The sequence below is a fragment of the Sapajus apella genome, unplaced genomic scaffold, assembly GCF_009761245.1.
Source record: "Sapajus apella isolate SASKATOON/1434 unplaced genomic scaffold, GSC_monkey_1.0 scaffold2, whole genome shotgun sequence".
In the NCBI taxonomy this organism is placed as follows: Eukaryota; Metazoa; Chordata; class Mammalia; order Primates; family Cebidae; genus Sapajus; species Sapajus apella.
Genome location: NW_022436942.1, coordinates 71,500,942 through 71,504,682, shown reverse-complemented (window position 1 = coordinate 71,504,682; position 3,741 = coordinate 71,500,942). Strand labels below are relative to the sequence as shown.

At 51.6% G+C, this 3,741-nt stretch overlaps 1 protein-coding gene across 1 annotated transcript in view; it reads left to right on the top strand.

The window, feature by feature from the left end:
* Window positions 1–470: 470 nt before the first annotated feature.
* SDS (serine dehydratase) overlaps window positions 471–3,741 on the top strand; it is an 11,759-nt gene continuing 8,488 nt past the window's right edge. The window contains exon 1 of the mRNA XM_032240575.1: window positions 471–602. The gene's annotated coding sequence lies outside the window, so the exon portion shown is untranslated. The remainder of the gene's footprint in view (window positions 603–3,741) is intronic.

Sequence of the window (3,741 nt, the reverse complement as noted above, 5' to 3'; positions counted from 1 at the left end):
ACGTGCCACCATGCCCAGCTGATTTTTGTGTTTTTAGTAGAGACAGGGTTTCACAATGTTGGCCAGGCTGGTCTCGAACGCCTGACCTCAGGTGATTCACCCGCCTCCGCCTCCCAAAGTGCCCGGCCAGCATTTAACTCTGAAGCTACCTGCTTAGGAACTAAAGGAAAGGCAGTTTTTTTGCATGACTCAGCTTTTCGCTTAATTCCTTTTCTTTTACCATAGTGAGCTGGGGTCCCAAATTTTTATTTTTCTTTCACAAAACTGAGGACAGACAAGGGGAAGTGGAAAGAGGGAGGAGGAGGGGACTGTGGGGAAAGCAGGAAGAAGCTGCCAGAGAAGGAAGCTTGGCCAGATTCCGCCTCTCTTCTGCTAGCTCCAGTGGCCTGGGGCCAGGGGGTGGGTCCTGGCTGGGGGTGTAACCAGCCCTGGAGCCGCATTGGCTGCCCCGAGGTGCTGGGGGAATAAAGCCCAGGACCAGGGTCGCCCCTGGGACTGTTCAGAAGACTGTGGACCTCTCTCTGTAAGCTGTCTACTCAGTCCATCCCTCCCTCCCTAGCTGTCTTCGCTCTGCCTGCTGCTCAGACCCGTCGCCTTGCCAGGTAAGTGGCCCCATCCTGTTTGATCTCAGGACTGGAGTGTCCCGGCCTAGCCTGTGGTTTCCCAGGGGAAGAAGGAGACACAGAAAGAGTCCATTGAGGCTGGGCAAGGTGGCTGATGCCTGTAATCCCAACACTTCGGAAGGCTAAGGCAGGAGGGTTGCTTGAGGCCACAAGTTTGAGACCAGGCTGGGCAACATAGCGAGACCCTCAACTCTAAAATATATACATATATATGTATATATATATATATATTTGAGATGGAGTCTCACTCTGTCACCCAGACTGGAGTGCAGTGGTACAATCTCGGCTCACTGCAACCTCTGCCTACCTGGTTCAAACGATTCTCCTGCCTCAGCCTCCCAAGTAGCTGTGACTACAGGCACACACCACCACACCCAGCTAATCTTTGTATTTTTAGCAGAGACAGAGTTTCATCATGCCTAGGCTGATCTTGAACTCCTGACCTAAAAAAAAATTTTTTTGTTTTAATTAATAGACTTTGGTGATGCATCCCTGTAGTCCCAACTACTGGGGGAGGCTGAGTTGGGAGGATTGCTTGTGCCCAGGAGGTCGAGGCTGCGGCAAGCAATGATTGATTGTACCCCTGCACACCAGCCTGGGTGCAAGACCCTGTATCAAATTTGTAAAAAAGAGAGAGTTAGGCATAAATGCTGCCTGAGTTTGTGTCCAGTTCCGTGCCTCCGCTTCCACTTCTGTAGAATGGGGATGAGCGTACAGCCTTACTCCTAAGGTGGCGGTGAGGGTGAAAGATGACCTGCCATTGAGGTGCCCAGCCCAGATTTCATGAACGTTCATATCGACTGAGTGAGCCAAGTGAGAGGGAAGGTGGCTTCCGACTAAGTCGAGTGGGCAGACAGCAGCTCAGGGCACCCTCCCTCCTCCTGGCCAGCCACAACCTCTTCTGAAGTCTTGCGATCCTTGGGGCAGGGTGGGACTGGCAGGCTGGACGTGGTTAATGGATGCTCACTTTACGGAGAGCCGAGGCAGGGAAGGGGCTGCCTGCAGGGGGAGCCCTGGCCTTTTACCTGAAGGCATCCCATTTGCGCCACCTGGGACAGATGGCGGGAGGTTCGCCTCTAACTCGCCTGAAAAGGGTCTCCGGCGCCGGCTTCTCCCACCCCCGCCCTGGGTGTCCCTGACGGCAGGCCCTGGTGACCAACACCGGCTTCGATGTCAAGTCAGTTAGAACTGGGTGTGGTGGCTCACACCGAGGCTGGCAGATCACTTGAAGTCAGGAGTTCGAGACCAGCCTGGCCAACATGGTGAAACCCTGTCTCCGCTAAAAATGCAAAAATCAGCCAGGCGTGGTGGTGCACGTCTGTGACCCCAGCTACTTGGGAGGCTGAGGCAGGAGAATCGCTTGAACTCAGAATGCGGAGGTTGCATTGACAGAGGGAGATTATAAATAAATAAATACATACATACATGCATACATACTGGGCCACTGCCCTCCAGCCAGGGCAACAGAGGGAGATTCTCGATCAATCAATCAGTCAGTCCAGGGATGCTGTTGTTTGGGGATTAACAGGAGCTGAGAGTTTATTCCCATTTAGGGACATCCTGTTTTGGAATGTGGCCCAGTCTCTGACTTTTATTCAAGAGATCCAGCGGGGAGAGGGCATCTGTTCAAGTTCCCCCTCCCAAGTCTTGAATGTCAGTTAATTCAGATAGATAAGGGGTGCTCTACTTGGGGGGTGCTCAGGCTGGTGGGGCAGTTGGGATCCCCACTCCTCACTCTCCTTCTGACCGAGGGATGTCTGGCTCATTCTGGGAGCAGGGATGGATGTCTAAGCTAGGAGTGCCCAGGACAGGGTGCCATTGGAGATGAGTTGCAGGCTAGCCACCCTTTCCTGGCCTTCTGGGATGGTGGAGGGAGGGGGGACCAGAGAGCCCCTCAGCCAACACCTGCTGATCTCTTCTGGCCTGGTCCAAGTCGAGGAGAACCAAATCCACCCTGAGACTCTCGGGGTTGGGGGGGAAGATGGAAAGGCTTCGTGGGCGGACGTGGCTGTGGCTAGACCCAGGGCCACCTCAGCCGCTTCATCCCCCACAGCCCATCCAGAAGTGGGAGCCTGAGCCACACACGTGGGTCAAAGACAGAGCCTGGGCCCTGGAGCCAACTGCCCGAGTTCAAATCCTGCCTCCCTGGCTCACTCACAGTGTGACTTTGGACAAATTATGTTAGTATTCTGCTTCCTGTTCCAGTGTAGCAAACTACCCAAAAATGTGACAAAACAACAGCAAGCCAGGCGTCACGGCTCACTCCTCTAATCCCAGCACTTTGGGAGGCTGAGGCAGGTGGATCACAGGGTCAGGAGTTTGAGACCAGCCTGGCCAACATGGTGAAACCCCGTCTCTACTAAAAATACAAAAATTAGTCAGGCATGGTGGCACACGCCTGTAGTCCCAGCTACTCGGGAAGCTGAGGCAGGAGAATCGCTTGAACCTGGGAAGTGGAGGTTGCAGTGAGCTAAGATCTCGCCACTGCACTCCAGCCTGAGTGACGGACTGAGATTCCGTCTCAAAAAAAAAAAAAAAAAAAACCCTCAAAAGATAGCAAGCCGGGCATTGTGGCTCACGGCTGTAATCCCAGCACTTTGGGGGCTGAGGTGGGCAGATTGCTTGAGGCCAGGAGTTGGAGACAAGCCTGGCCAACATAGCAAGACCCCATTTCTACCAGAATAGATAAATAAACAAAATTTAAAAGCTAAGTGATTAGTCAATGCTATAACAATTATGACAAATTTAGTAATTATGAAAGAGCTTTTCCTAACTGAATATCGGGCTTCCCAAAAGTTAGTGTTTTTTTTAATGTACGTATTTAAGTAAGTAATATAGGCACATGGTAAAACACTCAAACGGCGCAAAAGAGAATGCTATGAACCCAAGGGCAGCTCTCCCGAGACCCCACCCTGGCCATTCTGTCATGCATGTTTTCTGAGATGCTCTGTGCACACGGAAGCATGTAGACTGAAAAAAAAAGAAAGAAAGGAAAAGAAAATAAATGAAATACAAATTAAAAATTTTTTAAAAATAAGAAAAACATGTAGACTATACGTGTGTGTGTGTGTGTGTGTGTGTGTGTGTGTGTGTGGATGAATTGTGTGTGTGTGTGTGG